This window comes from Caloenas nicobarica, chromosome 1, assembly GCF_036013445.1.
Source record: "Caloenas nicobarica isolate bCalNic1 chromosome 1, bCalNic1.hap1, whole genome shotgun sequence".
Lineage (NCBI taxonomy): Eukaryota > Metazoa > Chordata > Aves > Columbiformes > Columbidae > Caloenas > Caloenas nicobarica.
The window spans coordinates 183,574,208-183,597,812 of NC_088245.1; positions in this window are offsets into that span (position 1 = coordinate 183,574,208).

Below are 23,605 nucleotides of genomic sequence, written 5' to 3' on the forward strand. Positions count from 1 at the left end.
TTGCCTGTTCTGTTCGGTGGTCCACAATGTGCACACCTAACCAGGTAGTGTTAGCATTTGGGTGGTGGACGCAGAGGGGAGACAGTGATAACCCTGTTAGAATCCCACATATAAAGATTTCTGTTAGCTCTGCCTCTGTATAAAGAGAGGAGGCTCAGTAAATGCAGAAATAGACAAAGTGCTCCTGAAGAAAAACAGAAGAGAGAGACACCAGCAAGGGGCACACAAAACATATGAAGAATTACTCTCTTGGGAGAAGAAAACTTGAGATGACGCACTACCGAAGACTCCAGTCCAGTCGTTTTTTTTAAGACTTTTGAATTCCTTGCTCCCTTCCTGACCTTTTGTGAACAGATCAGGGTGTTCTTTGAAAACACCATGGGAGGGTGCATAAGTCTTCCTTTCTTTTCTGCTGGCAGCCTTCAGCAGCAGGCTTCTCACACTTGTGCTAAGTGGGATTTAATGACGTGCCAACAACTGCACCAATTAAAGGAGGAGATAACGCATTAAGTGGTGTTGTTTCAGAACAGATAACCTGCAATTTGGAAGAAATACGATGTTTTAAAAACAGGGTATGTGTGTCCTACTCTTGCCTACAAGTCATGTCAGGTAAATAAATCTCTTGTCTCCTAGACGACCAGGACATCCACAACAAACCTTACCTGGCTTATCTAATTTCTTTGCTATTGTGTCTGTGTAATTAGGCAAAGAAACAGGCATGCCAAGGGAAAGCATCCTGAGTCATCAAACATCAAATATCCCCTTGTGTCTTTTTCACTGAGAGGCTGCAGCGTTTTGAAAGACACAGCAGTGCTTGAGTCACTGACATTTGCTCTCAGTGACCAAGACGGCTCGTGTTCTCTATCAGAAACTCCTGTCAGATGGGATTGCACACCCTATGTTCGCTTTTCAGAGAAAAAGGGCAAGCAGGTTTACACAGGTGCAGCTGGGATTACAACATGCTGTTTCGCCTGTGAGAGAGAGAGAGCTCATCTTTCCCTGCAGTATATTTTCAAAGGAACTGTGGACTCCTGTTTGTTCCCTTCTTGTACAAAGTCAATCATCCCATTCTGTGTCCTGTCAGGTGACAAAGTTGTAACCTGAAGAGAATGCTGATGGCATTTCTGTAGGTATGTGATAATCCAAGATAAGTAGCAGGCTTAAGATAACTGGGGCTCAAGCCCCAGCCTGATGAAGTACTAAGGAAAGCTTACTCGTGGCTCACTACAGAAAGCGTTAAGCGTAACTTCTCCCTTAACACTCCCAAGATCAGAGGCACTGTCAGCAGCAGGAAAACTTATTGTTCAGGCTAATGTATCATCACCAGATGAAGGGGACAAACCAGGTGCAGGCAGGGGTTGAACCACCCTGACACCCTTCTTCCCTCCTTATTCGGCTGGGTGTGGGCTCAGGTAGACGCAGGGTGGCAGGGGCGTGGGCATGGTGGGGAGAACGGACACGCTGCTCACGGTACGGCATTCCCAGGTCAATAACGTAAATACTGCTCTGCTCCCTGCGACGTTTCAGCTGACCCAGACATCACTGCTTCCACCGCATCCCTGGGGAGCTGCCCTCACAGCCTGCTAGGTATTATGAAGGGTATTCAGTTTATGCTTTGCTTTGTTCAATTTAATCTAATCGCTCTTGGCCATAAAAGTCCTTTAACCACACTAAACAATTCCTCTTCCTCACTGGAGTTTACACCCATCAAATACTTGTAGATAGTTATCACGCTTCCTTTAGTCATTGTTTAGCCAAGAAATACAAGTCTAATCCAACTTCTGCTGGTGTAATGCTGGACATGGGAGGAATAAAGCCTGCCTAATGGAGAACATAAGGCACACTACTTCAGCATAAACCTTTTTAAGAACTTCCCTCTGGCAGATAATTCACAGCTGGCCTCAAAAGAGGCATCACTAGCCAGGAGGAGGGCAAGGCAAGAGGAGCTAAAAGATTATCTGATTTAGGGCTTTGTCAGCCAGGTTTTAGCAGTTGGGATGATAGGGGACAAATTCAAGTATTCCTCAAGCTGAGCTCTCTTGAGTCCAGACCACTGCTGGGAGTGGGTTAACCATCTGCTAACCATGGTGATGCACTGCCTGGAAGAGTGCAAGCTGGACCAGGCCAAAACTGTGTTAAGGACTGTGTCCATAATTTGTTGTATGAATTAACTGTTCACGCTCGTACCCTGACCATTTTCAGTTTATTCAAACACACACCACCTCTGCCTATTTAAGGCTGCCCTGACCAAGTGGAGGGCTAACAGGAGACCTGTGAGGGACACGACACTTAGTGCCCACTCTGTGGGGGAGCTCCCTTTGGGCACACTCACCCCTGCAGGCTCCAGAGACTGGAGTTTGGAGCGTTGGTCTGGAGGACATAGTCTGCCTCCTCTCACTGAATTCATGTACCCGTAGGAGATCATCTCATTTTAGTTTTTTGCTCATGTTCTCATCCCACCTTCTGTTTTTTGTTTTGTTTTGTTTTGTTGTTTTTTGTTGTTTGGGGGGTTTTTTTAGTTAACTTTGCAGCCTCTCCACTGCTCCTAATGCGTTTCAGATTATCAGTCTCTGAATATTCAAGATTATTTTTTGCCATAGTAGGAGCAGTGCAAAACTTCAGAGCCAGGAGACAGGAGAGACAGGACTAACTGGTTCCAGGACAGTCTGGAGCAACACAGGAGAACCCCTTCTCACCAGATTGTGGCAAATCTTTTGGCCATGTGCATCAGTGCTCTGGCATTTCTTGCTAGGAAAAATTAAGCCTAATTGGACTTGTCATATTTGAGCTTCCACACCTGCTGAAGTACATGGTCATTGGCACACTCAAGGTAAATACATGCCCCTTTCCCACATGGCATACCTTTTTTCTTTTGCCAGGATACAGCTGGGACCAGCTTAGTCCTGCGTTGCACAATGCACTTTCTAGATGGATACAGCAGTTAGCCCTGTACCACTCATGGGCCATCTGTTCTGCTGGCAGCTACCTAGATCTGCAGAGCTACTGTGATTTCCAGCAGCAGCAGATTTCTCCTCTGGTCTTCTGGACTGCACCATGAAATTGAATGCCTCCAGCAGCAAACTAGAGAATGTGAATAAGCCAAATAGCTTCCTTGCAGTGTCTCTTCCACAGTTGAGCATGGCTTATGGACATAATGTCATATTTCAAGATGCACAGAGTGCTGGTTTACTGCGAAGGGCTTTGTAGGGCAGTCAGTCTTGGTGTGTCATCCATAGTGCCTACTGGGAGCAATGCTTTGGAATGGACTATCACCGTAGTTATACCTGAAGTTTATTTCCGAGTAAACTGGCTTGTTCCTTCCAAACAAGATGCCAGGTGAACTGTAAGTAATGCAAAACGAATGACTAGAAGGACCCTGACCAAGGGTAGTGCTGAAACCCCACCTTTCACAAAACCATTAAGTGTTGCCCTTGAGAGGCACCTGAAAACAAGGAAGTGTTGAAACACTGACTTCTGTGGCATGTTACCGTGCTTCTCAGCCCCTTTTCAGGTGGCACTTCAATATTCAAGCTAAGCATGACGAACTTCTCCAAGTAAAGAGAAAATCACTTCACTGTGCCTAGGGCATTTGTTCATGTAGGGTCCAAAATTTATTTCTTTTGGAGAGGTCGGTTGTCGATATCCACACCTTGTGGTGGATCTTCAGACATGCTGCTTTGACTCTTGCACAGAGACCCCAACCCCAACGAAGCTCAACAAGGAAGAATCCCCTGATCACACAGAAGTCCTCCCGCGTATCCTCTTTGCACAGCCAAAGGCAAAGAGACTTGAATAGGCATGAGGTGACGTGACCAAGGCTTCCCAGCACTTCACCCCTCACCAGCTACTGGCTTGGGCTACTGGTATCAATTCGGCTTAGAGTGGTCCTTGTGTCTCCTGTGAGCCTCCTATATCAAGCACATTCATTTCCTTGGCTGGTTTAGGCTCTTCTGTCCCAAAAAGCCATCACGTGTGTTTGGCTTGCTTTAGTCCTTATAAATCCAAGCTGTTTATTACACATTACTTCATATTTGTCTCAAATGTCTTCATATTTGTCTGGATATCCTTTTCCCTCCGTGCTCCTTAATAGTTTCCCCAAACATTTTCCTGACTTGTATTTTTTGGGCATGACTGTGTTAGGAATAGGACGAAAGAGGAATAGTTTGCTCTGACTACAGATGTACTAGCTTATCCAGAACTAATTTTGGTAGGAGTCTGCCAACATAAGATGTCTGAGCCAGCACTTTTCATGCTGTCTGCTGATTTTTCTCCAGAGTGTCATTTTTCTAGGCAGTGTGCTGGATGCGTTCACCCTGGCCAGAGGGCATACACAGGTTTGCAGCAGGAAGGGGAGAGGGAAAGTGCCATCCTGCACTGCACCAGTCCTCTTCCTGCAGAGCCAGGAAAATGTCTCTTTTTTTGCCTGTTTTTATTCAGACAAATGTTCCTGGAAACTTTTGAGGCACTCATCTTGTTTGTAACCAAGTTGTACATACTGGAGAGCTTCTAATAATGTAAATCCATTAGGCTTAAATGATAAAAGCAGAAAATAACTTCATAAGACAGAAACGAAAGAGAGGCTGGCTATTATGGGTTAGATCTATATTTAGCATATTGGACTCAAAAGCACTGTAGAATTGTGGAAATCAAAAGCAGACCAGAGCATCCACTCCATACAAATGCAGGAGGTAATGCAGAAGACAGAACAAACTGCTTTTCTTTTTTTCAGGAACGTGAAGTCTCTCAAACACAAAGGAGCCAGGGGTGGGGGCAAAGAGAACAGTAAGCAGCAAGCTCAAACTGAAGCGAGACCTTGGGAGGCAAAACCAGATCAAAGATGATCCATTTAGTTGTGTGTGCAGGGAGGGACACCTAGGACAACACAGCGTTGCTTACTGCTCTGGCTCCTAGGCATATGGTGAGTAAATAATATGCTATTAATAACTCACAATAACCAGCCTGTTATCATCAATTTGTATCAGACAATGCTGAGGAAGGAACTGTGCAAATTAAAAGCACAATATTCTTTAATTACAATAATAATGTGAGGACACTCTGCCTTTCTTACATAATATAACAGCCAAGATAATATAAGCAACTCATATTGTGATCAGTCCTTTGCATGCCGTATTCCCTCCAGATGCCCCTACATAAAAGCATACGTCAAAAAATTGTTTCTTTGTGTAGCTTGGTAACACCTACGGAGCCACAGCCACGCTCTGGGGACAGAGCCGGGGGGCTCTGCAAAGCCCACCTCTGAAGCAGCGGGCCTGAGCCAGGCTCAGGAGCTGGCTGAGTGCCGGGCAGGTGGGGTTTCGGGGCCACCTCGTCACTCTTGCCTGTGGTGACAAGCTTGTCCTCTCCACCCATTCGGTGGCTGGTGAGTTGGAGAAACCACATTTCTTCAGTGGCCTGGAAGCTTCTCCAGTGGCTTAGAGGTTTCTCTACTGCACAAGTCCTTGATGTATCTCCAGAGGGTTTACCTCTCCACTCAGCTCAAAGGGGAATAACTGAAGGCTCTTTCCCAGGATGCTGTTCCCTCCTTAGCTGCTGATGTCTCCACTGACCAGAACCACTTCATTGACATCTACATAGAGGAATGATGCCCAGGCTAATCAGAGCCGCCCAGGTTATTTAAAATGGGCATTTTTTAGAGTTTGAAATTACCAAAAAGCTGTGAATTACTAAATCAAACTCAGATAAAATGCAGAAAAAGTCCAAATCATAACGCCATGAGCTGCATTTTTGATATTTTTTCCAAGTAAAATATATTCCTATTGTTAATTAGGGGCCTTCTGTTTCTCTGTCTGATTCTAATGATGCTCCCTTTGCTAAAGACAAACACAGTCCTCTTTCTCCCCACTCCCCTTCTAGGAGTTTATCCCAATAACTACCACTTCAGTGCAATGCAGCTATACCCTCACATAGGGAAACATCTGAGCTTGTACAATAAATCTTCCTGAAAGTACTTAAAGTCTGCACATATGGAGAAAAGAAAAGAAAACAAAAATCTTGAGTGGCAGCGCTGGGTCTCTGGTTAAAGTGAAGGATGATCATTCAGTTTACCTGTGCAAAGCTCATCCACTGTGTCCCACTGCTGAATTATAAAATTTTAAGCCTGAAACAATTGGGGCTGTTCTGTATTTGAGTCCAAAAATGACGAGGAAGTAAACATGCTTCTGGGATTACTTATTACTATTTGAAATAGGGGTAGGGCTGGAAACAGAAAGAAAGCGAGTGGAGTTTATATACCCTTGGGATGCAGGCAAGCATCTAGGGGAATAACAATGGCATCTGCTGATGCTTTGTGGTCATGGGCTCCAAATTGCTTGTCTGTACAGAGCGGATTCCTAGAGGTGAGACTTCACATGCAGTTCAGGGCAGATTTCTTGGCAGAGAGCATGTGAAAAGGGTGGTTGTGGCCACATCTGGCTTGCCCTGTATTAATACATGTGCATATCCATAAAATTACAGTCTGTCAAAGCAAAAAATAACAAGTCTTGATCCCATCAACTGACACACCTGTGGCACTGTGCCTGGTGCTACAACAGAGTCTGCATTTATCACACTTCCCTGAATGGCATGCACTTTCCTCACTATACAGGTGCAGGTCCTAAAAAGGCAGCTGTTTAGACTGTTCCCAATTTATTTCTCATGCAAAGCAGCTCTGCTTCCAACAGCTCCTTCATTCTTTCCCTGGTACCCACTGCATCCTCCCTGTTACTGCCTGACATCCCTCCAGGAGCCACCACCTCATGGAGATCCCCCTGAGCTCACTTCTGCCAGGGTAGAGACTCAGTGGAGCTGTGAGGTTTGGGGAGACCATTCCCAGTGTGGTGCCTGATGTTACACAGCTCAGGCTGTGCGGTCTCAAGAGACAAAGTCCACAGCAGCAGGATGAGATGAAGATTTTTCTTACCCTCCCACCTTTTCACCCCTCCTCTCCCAGGTTTTTTTCTTCCCCATCAGCTTTATTAGTACTAGGACCAGATCAGGGAACTGATCCAGATTAAAGACAAGAGGAAGGCTGGGAGGGGGAGAGGGGGCGGCGTTGGCAGATGTTTCTCTAAGCCAGATCAGTTCCTCAGTTCAGTTCACAGTGTCGTGCAAAGTGTGCCAGGGAGCTGGGGAACCATGGTGCCATGCACAGGGATGGAGACAGGGGCAGGGACAGGTATTATGGCTCACCAAAGCAATAGGTCTGATTGCTTGGAGGTGTCTTCAGCTCCTATCAACTAGTTTAAAGCAATGTGGTTTAAAACATCTAATTTAAAGCCACCTTGAAGAAAAATTTAAGTATTTTATATTCTGCTTCTTTAGAACATAGTTTACCACTGATATAGACTGTCAGTGTAAATGGAGTTGCCGTGTTTTTCATTGCAAGTGAGAGTTAGTTATTAAAAAAAATACAGATCTATTGCTTGTTACGAAAACTATTGTCAGAGATTAAGAAATACCAGCTACATTACAGATATTCTGAGATTGCAGGCTACAGTCACTTTTCTCCAACCTTGTTTCTTTATGAACAAGAGTCTTTCACCAGTACTTCTGGGAAAATAACCTGTAGAAGGTCCTAGTGAGAAAAGGTAGAGACAGGAAAGGTTTGTTTTTTATTATCAACTACTTCTGATCCCACTGTTTCAGCTAGTTTCCTCTACCTGGCTTGTGGTTTAAGCTGAGTCCCTGTCAGATGGCATGCATGTAATAATGCACAGTCATCAAATGCCATGTCTCCATCTCAAATCATTTTTCAAATCCATGCATCACACTGAAGAACACCTCAGGCCATGAGGTTTCTGGTTATTGTTGTGTGCAGTGTCATTATTTTCATATTGTGCAACCACAAAGGCAAAATTCAAAACCTGAAAAGGTCAGGTTTTCATGAAGAAGGAAGGAGGGCGAGAAAGAGAGTGAGGATGATGTATACGTTGTATACAGTTTTATTCATACATTTGATACCAGAGACCTCAAGAGGTTATGAAGCATAAAAGTATTCAATGTATGTAACAAAAAACAGGGACGTTTTAAAAACTCTTCCATCGTAGCCCCCATGTCTCAGTTCTGCCCATGGCACCATACAGGGCTTTGCTTGCATGTGAGACATCCCAGCTAGGTTAGATTTTCTGGGAGTTTAATCCAGAGCTCTCCATACAAAGCTGAATCACAGCTTTTTGTATTTAACCTGAAACCCAAGGATAAAACCTCAGCCAGTTTTCAAGGCAGCCAGTTGATAACAGAGTGGGTTCTGCCCTGAGCTGAATGGGGCTCAGTGGCCCTGCAGCCACTGACAGTGCTGACCAACGGCACTGTCCCTCATTAAGTCCTGCTAATTATATTAGCTGCCTCTCAGCTGTTGCGTGGGCACCAGCCAGGAAAGGGACAGTGACAGAAGTCATGAAGGAGGACTCTTTAAATGCACTGGCACAGGTAATCCTGCCTTGCTAAGGGGAGCAGGCTGAGTGACATTTGGGCTCCTTTTCTCCCATTTTGTAGCCCTCGCCAGAATCACTCAGCCAGCTAATGGAGATTGCAGCAGGACCTGCTGCAAATTTTGGATGTAAACTCAAGCAAAAGCCATCTCACTGAGCTGTCTGCACACCAGAGCAGGAGCCTGCCCATGCTGGGCAGGAGCAGGTGTACGTGCTGCCCCAGGGGTTCCTGGCACAAACATCTCCAGGAGCACCCAGAGCATCCTTCTCCCTCATGCTGTTGCAGGCCACAGCTGTTTCTGTGCCTCATTCACTTAAGGTTTGCTGGCAACCTTGGGGCCCAGGGTAGGAATGCAGAGTGATGCTGGGGTGGTTATTTTGAAGCCTGCCTGGTGATGTAGGATGCACTACCCAGCAAAGGGCCCAGCTGAGCAGTTCTTCATCTGGGCCACCTGCAACCCTGACCCTTCAGGTAACCTGCGTGAGCCAGCTCAGTGGTCCTGATATGCAACCAGATGGAGCCATGGTGCGATCCTCTGTCTCCCTCGCACCAGTCCTCAGCAAGGGGCTGCAATGTCCCTGTCTCTCCCCAAGCCTGCAACAAATGAAGCATTAAATACCAAGAGAGAGAAAAAGAGCCCCGCATCCTAAGGCGTCCTGATAAAGCATGGGCTAGGACCTTCTCTTGTCATGTGGGACCAAGTTCCTGCCATGATACAGGCAGAGATGGGTGTTTCCCATCCCAGGCAGGAGCTCCTAATAACAGGGTGACAAATGAATTGACCAAGCTGAGGGTTGTGGTCTGGGCTCGGGTTTAGCAGCAGAAGAGAGACATCTGCTTGAGCAGCAGTAGGTGTCTGTACCTTTTCAGGTCAACACATCCAAGCCACGTGCATCCCTCCTGCATTTCACCATGGGCTCACTCATCAGCTTCCCCTCCCCACGCCATGCCCGTGGCCACAGTTCCTCCTGGGGATCTGCACAGGGCACCCGTCAGCACGTGGACCCACCAACAGACACTCATTCACTCATTGTACTGCTGTCCTGAGCTGGCCCAGCACAAACCACGTCCACAACAGCCATATCACCTCGTTAACGTGCTGGCGCCATGTCTGGGTGAGTAATGTCTGCTTGAGCTAATGAGCGCTGCACACCCATGGCCACAGCCACACCTGTGCCCGGTTCAGGGTGCCCTTGGGTGACAGGGCAGGGTGGTTAGAAATGAGTGTCTAGGTAAAAGAGCCTGGCTCCTGAGGTATGACGAGTTATCTGGTGGCTTTTGTCTCCCATTTCCCAGACCTGGAAACGCAGAACACACAGAGACATAGACATTTTTATAATGGCCCTGGCAAAGGTCCACCACTGCAAGTCAGCTTTGACTTGGGGTCAGTTCAGCCATAGGCAAAAATGCCCCTTGGGTCTGGTCACATCTACCAGCCCTCTTGGAAACCCAGGAGCATCTTGGATGACACTAAATACTCATATTTGTGCAGCTGAATGAAGCCTCAGGTCCTCATTAGCCAAAATAGGAGCTCAGATACATGCAGATACCCAAATGCATGCAAATATTCCTTTGCTTCCTGAGAGCAAGCCCTTTCCTGTGCTGCTTCACTGGCTAGGATGCCAGTCCTGAGGAAAACCCTCTACTAACTGTGTTTTTCTTGTGTGAATATCAGTCCCAGCAGCCAGACTACTTTAGAAATGAACAGCCCCCTTCTGCCAGTTGTGTGGCCGGGATGAAGGCACAAAAGTGATGTGCCATGCTCACAGCATGGCAGAGAAGACCTGAGAAAGTTTAGTTTGTCTGAGAGCTGCCCACAAGCTCCAGCGTGGCTCCATGACAGAGAACAGCACCATGAGCCAGGGACCCAGCAGCAAAGCCAAAAACACCCACCCAAATTCACAGCATTGTTGGGTGACATCAGTCTCTACACATTTTTCTGCTTCAAAGGAAGATAAAAAAATGGGAGAAGATGACACTTCCTTCACTCAGCAGTTAATTATCTCTTTCCAGGGAAAGTACTCAGGCCCAGCAAGTCGCACCTTATCAAACGAGTGCATGAACCACCATCCTGGCAGGGATGCAGCCACTCATCTTTGCTCTGACTCATCAGCAGAGCATGATCGTCCCATACAAGGTGCTGCTGTTGTCACAGATCTGAGAATCCTTGGCTGTTGGGCTGTTTGGGTGAAGGTGGTGCACTGGGTCTCACGTGTTTTGTTTGGGGCGTTAATGGTTAATTCCAATGGCCAGGCTCCGTGAGTTGGTGTCAAACCCTGTGTGCTTGCTCATGTGGTCCTGGTCAGGCTGGCTGTTTGCAGGTCTTGCAGAGGCAAGGCAGGCAGTTACAGCTGTGGGTTAGCAGAGATGGCAGTTGTCACATAGATGTCTTTGTATTGGCTCCACAGGCAGTTCTCAGTGGGATAAATGCCTCCCAGGGGCAATTTCTGCATGAGCCATGCCTAACCTGCTTCTCAAATCTGAGCTAGGGACAAGCGAGCCTGGTGGGGGTTTGACCCACAGGTGATGCTGCAGAAGATGAGAAGTCAGAGGGTATGATTTGTTCTTGGCATTTCTAGAGAACACAGGACCCTGGGGATGTAGCACAAGACAGCCGTGAGCTGTGCTGCCTAGAGGACATAGTGTCAGGCAGGAGAAGGAGGTAGGGAGGGACTGAGACCTGAAAAAATAGCCCTGATGGTTGTGGGAAAGTGAGCGAGGTTTGAGGGCAGGAGGGAGGCAGCTCTGAGCTGTCCCTGGCAGGTGGCACATGACCGTTCGAGCCACCCAAGGCTGCATCCCCGCTGCTGCTCCCAGTGTCTTCTCCTGCCAGAGACAGGCCTCAGGTGAGGGATTCCTTCACCCATAGCCAGGGTCAATCCTCTGCCCCCTCCAGACCTCAGCCTCAGATCTGGGAATGGTGCTGTGACCTGCGATCTTCACAGAGGGATTATAGCTCCACTCCCAGCCTTCCCAAAGCTCAATATATGCTTTAGCCCTGATCTGTCTTGTGCACCAATCCTCTAATAAAGTTGCACATAGAATCATAGAATCATTTTGCATGAATAGGCATGAAACAAAATGTTTTTCATGAACAGAGATTCTCCAACTTCCCTGCAGGAGTGGGCTGATTGTTGGAGAGATGGGAAAGGACAGAAACATTCATAACTGCCTCTGAATGACAATACTGATTTACCAGAAATGAAGAAAGAGAATAAATACTTTTGAAAACATTCAGCTGAAAAAAATCACTGTCCAAAAAATGAGGGGTTTACCCCATGTTTATTGGAAAAGTTTTAATTTTGAATTACTAAGAAACTTTGAACTAGAAACAGGTTTTTATTTTATCTAATAAAAATTTAACTTTGCTTTTCGAATTCTCTTTTCAAAGCTAAAGTTTGTTTCCTTCCCAGATTGCCTGTGTAAGTTCCACACAAAAAGGAGAAAGGACTAATGCCTAAGAAGGAGGTAGAGGAGAATTTCTTCCCACTTTTTTCAAAATTGAAGGAAAATATGGGAAAAGGAGGGGGTAAAACCCTTGGCAATATTCATTCCTTTGAGCCTACCAACAAAAGCAGGAAAAGAATGGATGAAGGAAAACCCAGGTAAGAAATGGTTTCCATTTTCAATCATGTTACTTCAACTACAATCAAAAAAACTTTTTTGTTTTTAAGCTCAGAGCAGTTTCACAGCAGAAGATACTTTTAAGATCTGTTTCATTTTACTGTAATGACAGGGACTACACAGAGAGGTCCTTTCAGGTGTCAGGGGTGTTTATAGGCCCATAGGAAGAAGATAAGGTGGAAAAGTCTGCTAGAATAGTGGTTGTGTGGTTGTATGGGACTGTTTCAAAGTTGAGCATAAATTGGTAATGTAGATCAATTCCCTGATATAATCAAGGCCATTATCCCCAATATATTTTTCTTATTAAAACAACAAAACAAACCAAAACAAAACAAAACAATGTCCTTACTTGCTGAAAGGATGACTGACTAACGTATCAACTTCCTGCATTTCACATCAGAAGAGGAATAAAACAGCAGCGGGAGATAGAAGAGGAAGACTGAGGTTCTGCACATCTTCACATCGCACTGGTGGGCCCACAGATAAGAGCTTTGCAACTGCATGCTAAACATACATACACACACACACACAAAAAAAAAAAAAGAAAAAAGGAATGTAAAACCGTCCACAGGAAAAAAAAAAGTCAGATGCAGGGGCATACAAATCAGGGGAAGGCCAGACTGACAAGAGGGAAAGTTTGTATATTATCTCCATCAGGTATTTATATACATTGACAAGGAACCCCTGAGCCATCACTTCTCTAGGCTGAACAGCCCCAGCGCTCTCAGCTTCTCCTTACATTAAAGATGCTCCAGTCCCCTATCATTGTGATGACCTTTTGCTGGACTCACTCCAGTATGTCCATGCCCGTCATGTCCTGGGGAACCCAGCATTAGACCAGCACTCCAGATGTGCCTCACCAGTGCTGAGCAGAGGAGAACAGCACCCCCCTTGACCTGCTGGTCACCCTCTGCCTCACACAGCATTGCTGGCACACGTTGCCCATCAGGACCCCAGGGCTGTTTTGCACAGAGGCTCGGCACCACCCTGGCTCACCTGGAGTGGCAGGGCCATGGTGGGCACTTCGAGCCCTGTGCTGAGCCGGGAGAGCCAGTAACCCTAAACCCCTAAGCACATGGCTAGTGGATGCCAGGATGAGTCCTCATTCCCACCCCATGAAACCACCTTCCTCTCCTTTCCCGAGCCCTCTCATGAAGGAAGACACGTTCTCTACTTCTTTCCAAAGCATCAGGTCTCCCTCTTTTCTCACAGTTGCTGACAGAGAGGCGGGTGCCCAACCTTTCACAAGAACCTCTGCCCCCACTCACACCCCCTCCTTTGCTTCCCTTTGTAGTTCTTCCTCCCGCTGCCTTTGCCAACCCTTCCTGCCTTCCAGCCAGAAGCCAGATTTAATGTCTCCAGTCCTGGCAGGTCATGGATAGCAGCCAGTGCCAGTTAGGCAGATGGCCCCAAATGAACCCCCCCTAAGCTAGGCTTTGGTGTCCTGCCCCCAGGGGAATCAACCAAGAGCTAGGGACCAGATTTCTCATGCCACCGGGAGCAGGTCTCATGCTTCCCCGGAGCAATGGCACAAGCTTTCCAAGGAAATATGAAAATATGAGGAGGGGTTTGTGTTAGGGAAATGTTTCTCTGTCTGCTTGGAGGAGCCAGCAAAATCCCCCTGGAGACCGTGGACTCTGGACTTTCAGCTCAGCATTGCAACAGGGAGAAATTTAACAGTGCGAACAGGAGGAGTAACTGCTGCACTAATTGAAAATGACTTTAGGGGAATATAGGTCAACAGAACATAATCTGTCCTGCAGTTTGGCCAGGATACAAAAGTTCCTACCTCTGCCACAAAGGCTGCTATGAGAGGTTCAGGGATTGTGCATGGTTAAACCAGAGGATTATTTTGCATCCTGAAAGGGCAGGAGCAGCAGCCAGAGTTCATAGTCGGAGCCAGACACTTGCCCACCTCCTGCGCCTTCTCCCCAGAAAACAGGATGCCTTTCTTGTCTGCCGCTCGCTGTTCCCGGCACCAGCTGATGAGGCGTCTCTTTCTCCCCCAGCTGGTACAAAATAGGCGGCCGTCTTCCAGGAAAGGCACAAATCTTCTTTGACAAGCAATGATATTAACAGGGATTAGGAAACGCAAGAGCCACTGCCGGAATTGACCAAAGGATGCAGCCTGGGCTGCCTGGCCCTGCAAGCATTTTAATCAAGATTAGAGGTTACACTGAGGACAGGGCTGTATTTTCAACCCACCATGAAATGAGTTCAGAGCAGGGGTTTCTGAGCAACTGGCAGACTGTGATATGCAGGGGCTCACACCAGCACTGGAGCTCCTTATTCCCAGGAACGGGGTGCAGTGATGGAAAGGGAGCATCACTGCTGGCAAGGCAGCTTGCAGAGGCATCACCGCTGCTGGCTGCATTGCTTCCAAAGATTAGATGGGATCAGAGCACAAGATATTCTCCTATCAGTGCTCCCTCAGCACATGGATGGCAGGCAGAGCTGCACCCTGCCTTCAAACCCCATGGAAACCTCTCCATCAGGCAAAGGTTTTCCACTCTCTCTCACAAGCAGCGAATTTGGCAGTTTCCAAATAGCATCTGTCCCTACCTCCTCATCTCCATCCATGTCCCCTCACAGCAAGTCCCCTTTGCATCCCCAAGTTTAGGTCTGGACCTGCACAGTCAGTGAACAAAAAACTCTGCAAATAATAAATCCCCGTGTCAGTGGAATTTGTGGTTTTCAGTGTTTTATCAGGATTATTTGCTAGAGACCTTCAAAATATTTTTTTCGTATATTTGGACTCTTTTCTTTTTAAAAGAACATCAGGAAGATTTGCCAGTAATTTGTTTGGGGGATGAGAAGTGATGGATTGCTAACTCTTTAGTAATGGCTGCTGTCTATCACAATTACATCTGGGGCTTGTACATACATTCATGACACTTAATGCCAAAATTTCAATCTCTTGAGTCGTGCCTGTGACATAGTCACAAGATCTCATTCAAAGAGTTGGAAAAAGCGAAATCTTTAGCTTTTGTGGGGAATACAGTCATTGCTCTGTCTGCCACATAATGTGGATAAACTCTTTAAGACAGGTAGCTCAGGTGCCATTTCAGCTGTGACAAAGTGGGTCTCAGCACAGGGTGTAAAACCCATCTGGGGACCTGAGGAAACCTTCAGGCTGCTTTCCTCACCACAGCTGGGCTGCTGCTGGCACCACGGCTGAACTGGCTGCAGTGTAAATAAAGTAAATGTGCACGGATGGGTGTGCACGTGTGTGCACACGTTACTGCACGTGTGACGGCAATCCTCCGTGTGTTTTAAAGTGCCACCCATCCGTGTGATATGCTGAATGACGAAAACAGTAACACATGAAGTTACACACTGATTCTTGTCTGGATTTGAAGCTGGTCACACCCAGCCCTTGGTTTTGTGCGGTTTCAAATGAAAGTTTTCTTCCTCCTCCTGAGCGGTGCCTCCATAGCCAAACAGAAAGCAGGAGTGGGAAAGGAAACATGGAAAAGGAGGGATGATTCAAAGCACCCACCAAACTCAGCTCTGGTTGTTAGGTGCCTGTTACCCTGTATCAATGATATGTGCACAGCCATTAAATACATGTGTAAACAATCACAACAGCTGAGCCCCCCAAGGAATTTAGCAAGAAAATTTGCCTCTGTGAAATTGCGACAGGATATGCCTTATTCTCTAGTCTGTATTCATTATTCTCTTGTTTAAAAATTTCATCTATGTAGTCAGAAACAATGCCACGAGATCTAGGCCAGCAACCACACACCCTCATTAACCAGGAAGAAAAGCCAAAGCAAATATTCCTGGATTCTGCAATACGCGGTACACACTGGAAAATTATCTACCCAAAATATTCAGAGAATAACTAATATAGTATTTAAAAAAAAGAAAAAAAAGTCAGAATTGGTCCATGAGCCATTCAGCGGCCAGATCTTGAACTAACAAATTATAACCGAGGAGGAAATTTTTTACAGTGAGGGTGGTAAAACACTGGCACAAGTTGCCCAGAGAGGTGGTGGATGCCCCATCCCTGGAGACATTCAGGGCCAGGCTGGACGGGGCTCTGAGCAACCTGATCTAGTTGAAGCTGTCCCTGCTCATTGCAGGGGGATTGGACTAGATGAGCTTTTAAGGTCCCTTGCAACCCAAACTATTCTATGATTCTATGATTTTGAATGAATCGCTCGTGGAGTCTGTTCATTGCCATGGAGGATGGGGGTGCTCCCCACTGCTGGTGCCTGCCAGAGGGGCAGGGGGTGCCAGAGCAGAACGTCCTTCGCCTCACCACTTCTTAGCTTCCCTGACAATTTCAGCACAGCCTAAAATGCAGAGACCTCCAGAGCCTGGAGCCGGGGACAGCAGCTGCCCTGAAAACCCTGAACTGTCTCCCTGTAAAGCAGAGCCTGGGCTTGTGCCAGCCACGTCGTGCTGGACCCGCTCCCGTTTGCGTGTGGACTCACTTCCTTCACCGCGGTACATTTGGTCCCTCCTCAGCGTGCTGATATAAATAAGGTCACTTGCACAAACACACCCTGTTTATCTTCCTCACTGCCACCAGCTCTCACCCTCTCCAAATATGATCGCTATGTTCCCGCTCGCCTGCCCTGCTGCGACATCTCCGTGCTGGTCCTCACCTTTCCCCTGGGCTCAGCTTTGCATTGCAATCAGAATGAATCCCAAGAAGTGGCCTTGCAGCTAGTGAAAAATGAAATGTCATGATGGCTTGAAGCCTTAGGAGAGGGTAAGGGTCAAGTGGATTACCCTCCTCATATAGCTCACAGGTTTTCTATTAAGGAAAATCCCCTTCAAGTTATCAGTAAGGCAAGCCATGGAGATCACAAAGACAGTTTCCACTCGAGCCAGAACCTCCCACCTCCTCCCTCTGTCCCTACCTCCCACTGTCCTCCACCACTAAAAACCTCTAAAGGAAGCTGCAATTTCAAATTTTGGTATAAATAAGGGAGGTGACACGTGCTCCTCCACAGACTCTGAGTGCAGGTTATGAATAATGTGGTCCAAATCACTTTGTCATGTAGGTAGACATGGTTGTCTCTGGTTTACCTTACAGAGGTGCAGGGGCATTCCCCCGAGACATGCCCTGGGGTGAATGGAAGAGACAGGACACTACCCCCTTTTCCAAGGTCCTGTGCTTAACTAATTTCTTTAGTTACCAGTGGACAAACTAATCTTAAAAAAAAAAATCCTATTATTTCAATGCATCTCAGCAGTGAGATCTCAGCATCCCTATACAAAATTTTCATTGTCAATTCTTCCATTTTCAGAAGGTCTTTCCCGCACTGTAATTTCTGTATGCTATCATTACTACAGAAGAAAGCCTACTACCTACAGTAAAAAAAAGAAAAAAGGAAAATATTTCTGCAATTGAAATGAAATTTTCCTAGCATTTTCTTCATTACATTCTGCCATGAAATCCTAGATAGATGTGCCAAAGCCACTGTCATTGATAAGAATGGAAGTTGCCAGTGGATAGATGAGTCCATTTGATCTCTGAAGCACATGATCTGCCCGACGTAGAGAAGCATATCTAATAAAGCACTGTGATGATTTGTGTTTAACACTCAAGAATAGCCCATCAGGCATCCTGCAGCAAAGAGAAGGTAGAATAAAAACTGACATGACAGCAGAAGATAATTTTTTCCTGAGGCAGGCATGAATCTAATGCAGCACATCAATCAGAGGCTTCTAACCGGCCAGACCTGCACTCATAATATTTACAGTGATATCATTGAAGGAATCTTTCAGCCCAGCGTAGGTCTTTTAAAGGACCTGGGATGTGCAGTTTTCATTTATCTACAAACTTTCTGGTGAGGAATATGCTGTGAAGAAGTTTTGTTTGTGTTCTTCGCTTTCACAGTGCTCTGCTGGTCTCTGTTTAGCTAGTACACAGACCAAAACATCCTTGCAGTCTGGCATGACTCCATTTCTCAGTTTTTCTCTTCCAGCAGCAGTTTTGAACTCAGGTAGTTCACGGTTATTCCTGATTTTCCAAACTCACTTTGCTGTTGAGCAGGACTGCAATTTGGTCCTAGTCACTGATAGAAACCCAGGCTTTGAACAGGATTATGGACTAGGATTCACCCATCTCCACCAACAAGAATCTCTGGAGGACAGAAGCAGCAGGGTTTCAGCTACAAGACCTTTTCCAGATCCACCTTCTTGAGCCAATTTCTGCGCAGATGAAACGCCTCTGAAAAAGGTGGAATTGAACGTGTTGAAAATTAGAATAATGCAGCTGGGTACCCATCTCCCAGTAATCCAGCTGAGAGCTGTCCTTGCACAAACACCTTTGAATGTCCACACAAGGCAATGACAGATCACAGCGCTGTGACTTACAGTAATGGGAGAAAACAACGAATCAAAGGTGGCCTCTTAATCTGTTTTGATCTGTTCTGCCCTATCTCAGTTCACCAGTGCTTCATGTGCATGGCTGGAGGGGACTGCCCACCATTTGTGCTTTTATTGTCTCAGAGACTTAGTCTCCAGCCTGAGTTTAGTCCAACACACATTTTACCATCTGCTGTATTTCCTATGCGCCTATGAGATCATTTTTCTATGTGAAAAATTATAAAGTGAGGATTCACATATGCTTACACAGCTTATTTCTATTATTATTTGTTAAACACTGAGAATTTCCTTGGCACAATACAGGGCCCAGAATGAAGACATATCAAGCCCTGAAGCCATGCTTCATGTGAAATGCACCCAAAATGGCTGTTCTGGCTGAAAAAACAGTGTTAGGAATTTCAAACCACTTCCCTTCCTTGGAGTTCTGAGCGGATTCATGACATTTCTGGCAATGCAGCTTAAAGAACCGTTCACAGAAATTTGTGCTGCAGTCATCACAAAAGCTTTCTTTTTTCCCCATGCAAAACCTGTTTTTCAGCACAAAATATACACTTCAGTAAGTTTAAGATTGTCCATAAAGAATTTGGAATGAAATTTCAGAAAAAAATGGTAATGAGAAAATGTCACTATTTTTTTTCTAGGTGGTAGTTATAACAATGTTGGCTGTTCAGGAAGAAGCTCTATTCTTGGCGAAGCTTTTAAAACACATTTTTCCATTTCTAGTTTCTTTTTTCTTCTCAACCTGTATCTCCCGTATGACTTACAGCAGCTCTTGGTGAGCGCTGAAACATAACATGGCTGAACCGAAACTCCCTGACCTCCTTCTCTTCTCTTCCTTTCTTGGTTTCCATCCTCTGTCTTTCTGGTTCCATGTCTCTCCTGCAGACAAGGGCGGATGGTGGCTGGATGCTGTCTCAGATTCGGAGGATGCCATGTGGTCATTCCCTCCTTGCAGTCCCACTCCACGTGCAGAGGAGGATTTGTCTCACTTCCCTTCACGTGTCTAAAATACACGTCTGTATCTGTGCTACGTTGTCTGAAGCTCCCCTCAGAACTGGTAGGAAGAAACTGGCATGTATAAAGGGTAATTTGCCTCATCCTAGGTAGGTCAATGCCCAAAATAGGTCAGATGAATCATGCCTTCGAAGTGCCACGCTCTGCTGACCACAAGAGAGCCTAGACAACTAAACGTTTAATGTTAGCTGAGACAGATCCTGCCCTCAGCATCTTTCCTTTATGCCATCGTCCTGCCTGTTCCCCTGTTGCTTACAGCACACGTTATCCTCCTGAATGAACTTTCTTCTTGCTTCCTTTCTCATATGGGTGGCAATGGCCAGATAAATGATATCTTCCTCCCAGCTGCTACTCTAAAGCAATCTCCCAGCCTGGGCTTTCTTCTGAGGTATCTCCTTGATGTGGTATTTCATGGAGTGCCTTCCACAAATAATTTGTGAAAGCTCCTAGCTTGTATTCCACATCTCAAAACTCACCTCTACCAGGATGCACACACTGTAGCTTGCCTACTGCTAATAGCTAAGTGGGTGGTCTGTTGGGAATCATTAAAATTCTTCCTCTTGTACATTAACCCCCCTCCCCCCCAAAAAAAATCTTTTAGGAGTGAAACCTGCTATTATCCTGTCACCAGTATACTAGCGCTGGCAGAGCCATGGACTGGAGCCCCTCGAGTCTACAGTATGGGTTTATACAACGGTTCACAATAGCTTTCTGACACTGTGTGAACGGCAGCATAAATTACAGTGCAGAAATAGATCAACAAGCTAAAGAGGTTTTACTTCTTTAAACAGCTCTTACAGGCACCAATGCTTCTCTACGGATTTAAAGGAGTCTTTTCTTCCTACTCCTCCACCTTCCTCATTTTAAGCAGGCAGCAGTGAATGGAACAGCTCATTGTGAAATGCCATTGCCTCTTTATCAGGTTACAGTGCTAGAGAGAAGAAAAGATGAAAATCCAAGTGAAAATCACTCCTGTTTCAAATCTTACCCAGACGTGGGCTTCTCCCTAATAGCTGAAAAGGATTAAGGTCTTAAATAACTTGCTGACAAAACCACCGTACAAAAGGACCAATTGGTAACATTGGGAGGAGATGTTCAGCTTTGTTTTTCTTCAGGTCCATAGAGGATCTGAATAAAATACAACTATTCTCTTAGCCCATAAATAAATGCAAAGCCTGATCCAGTTGCAGGAGTCCCCAGCACAGGGTTGAAACATGTACAAGAAGTATTTCTAAAAGGAGGTATTCCCATGTGTAAATTTTCAGGTTGTCTTGTGCAGGGACACAAGTTGGACCAGGAGATAGATGATCCTTGTGGGTCCCTTTCAACTCAGGACATTTTATGATTCTGTGTGGGCATGGCAGATGTAGGCAAACACCTGCTTCGACAAGAGGAGGGCTTGTTAATCTGAAGTGCCGAGTGCCCACACATTTTATGGAAATCCGCAGGACCTCAGGAAGATCTTTGCCTTTAGCTGCCATTAGCAGCATGCTCCAGCAAGAGGCTGGAGAGCTCACGGAGAAGTTGCTTATTGCTTTCATCTGCCACAAAAATGAAAAAATAGAGGTCCCCTATTATGGATGTCATCCTATTGCTGCAGCACCCAGGCGTCCCAGCTGGCATCAGGACATGGCTGTAGCAGCTGGTAGGGGTCCTGGGTCAGAGCGAGCATGCAGCTGCGAGCATGAAGCTGAAATAGTGCCGAAGCTATTAGGAAAAGAGGCAGAACAGCAAAAGCAGGAAGCTTGTATACTGCCCTTGTATTCTAACATTGTGCAGGCTAGGGAGACAACATGCTCGAAGAGAAGAAAGCCAACCTAATTTTGTACACAAGAGGAGGAAGCACGTAATTATAGGAGAGGGATTAAACTGTCAGCCTACCTCTCTTCAAGAGTAAAAAATATCTGTAGAAGAAATCCAGAATAGCCCTTAACATCCGCAGGTTTTGCTCAGTACAACCTCGTGCAAAGTATTAAGAAAAAGTTACTGCAACTCTTGCCAGGTGCATTTCTGCTGCAATTTGAAAAGCCAAGGCCAGTTCCATGGGAGGATTAACCAGTATGAGCCAAGGACCAGCATCCATTGCTCTTATTTGTAGCTCACTTTGCAGGTCTCCTTGCCACATGGGTGGTAAGAACCATCTGGTCTCACTTAGACACTTACGAGAGACATATCCAGGTCAGAGCAAGCCGTTTCCAGAATATTTCTCTAATTGAGAAGGGGAAAGAGGTACCACCAGCAGGAAAGCCATCACGTCCTAAGATCAGCCTAGCCAAATGAACCTTGCTCTCCGTGGATAGTAGGGGCAACCTCAGACCTTGCCATTCAATGTGTGGTGAGATGAATCCCACTCATAGTACTCAAGCATTCCACACCTTCTCAACACCACCACTGAACCTATTATCTGTAGTTGTTACTGTGTTTTGGAAACAATAATGCAAACAAATGAGATTCTCAGCATCAGCATCTTCCCTACATAACCAGCCACCCATGACTGTGCTCGGGTCCATTTCAGGACCAAAACCTTATTTCTCCCTCAGCTTTGGAGGTCTGACATCTCTTTATGATTATCCTGGTGCATGTGCTGTCCCAAATGAAGAGAGACAACCCTGGCAATGAAGAGGAATTATGTCCACACGAGATGCTGCCATCAGCCTGCAAATTCTTCTCCTCTGCCGTTGGACATTCTGGTGGCTTTTACGGAGACAGCAGCCACAAGGATCACTTTTCAGGTTCCACCTGGCAGGGTTGATGTATGTGTGCCTTCAACTCTTACCCACAGCTCAAGGTGTGGCATTTAAAATATATTGCAAACACACACATCACCTGAGACTTTATGCTGCTCTTGCTGGTGTCTCATTAAGCTACAAGGTGATAACGGTCAGTGATAACAACTGTGAAAACCACAGGGACCTGACATATCTGGAGTCAATGGGTATATGTGAGATGCTTTTGCTCATGGTCTTATGCTACCTGCACAGAAACATTAGGTTAAAATAAACAGAAGAGCAAGAAAGCATCATTACCAGGTGGGCACTGAGCAGAGATGCCTTTTCCCTGTGATAATTTACTCTGCAGTTTTCAGGTTTGTTGGTTGGTTTTGAGTCATGTCGTTTCAATGCCTTTTCCCCAAGAATAAATACAGTATTAAAATTTTCCTAATGGACCGCTGTAGACAGAGTCTAACTCCAGGTCATGGAAGCAGCTGGTAAACACACTCACAAGCTATAATATCCACATGACAAACTTTGATATACATTCACGCCCCATTAACACCACCCTCAACATTCGCCTCCTGCTTCAAACAGTGGGGGCGAGGGACCCTGGGGAACAAATGCTTGGAGGAGAGGTCCCTGCTGTGTGCTGGGGTACACACAGAGGTGGGGACAGGGGCTGGGGGCGACCTGCACATGGTGGGACTTCCCCGCACTATGCAAATGCTAAATTCAGCATTGGACATGTGAAAAGAGAAGGCACAAGCAGAGTCTGGGACTGATGCTGATACAGTAAACTGCAAGAATAGGTCAAGCTGTCAGCTGTTATTAACCTTAGGAAACAACATATCTCCCAGTTCAGACTCAATTAATTCATACGGTGTTTGTTTGAGAGCCTTCTTATTACACTGTGGAATTACTGGCCCTATCTCCAGCCTGGCTAACCTGCCTGTCTGTCCTCCTGCACCATTTAAATGTCAGTTATATTTTTGTGGTTGACTGGTTAGTGAAAGGATGAATGAATAAGTGTTTGTGCTAACTGATCTACATGAAGATGCCTCATTAAGCAGAAATGGACATGGGATGATATGATTTTGATGTGGTCTTGGCTTGCTTTTGGAAACATATTTTCTGCTAGAGAAATTGTGAGAAACATGAGATGCTAAGTTTGATCCTGTTGTCCCCATTTTGAGCCCCTTGTTTGAAGCATATCAAAAAAGAAGCACTTCCAGAAACCAAAGTTATGGTATGTTCAAAACAAAAACAAAGGGCGAGGTTCTTTTATTTATGATGACCAGTACAGTGCAAGAAAGTAATTCCAGCTCATGGCATTATATTTCTGATATAAAATCTATCCACTTGCTTCTTCAAGGATGAGAGGATCCTGGAACACAGGTGTGTTTGAGACTAGCATTAACTAAGATGGTGTCAAGACCAGGCACCATGGAACAGGCCCCCAAAACCATGCTAACGTTGCA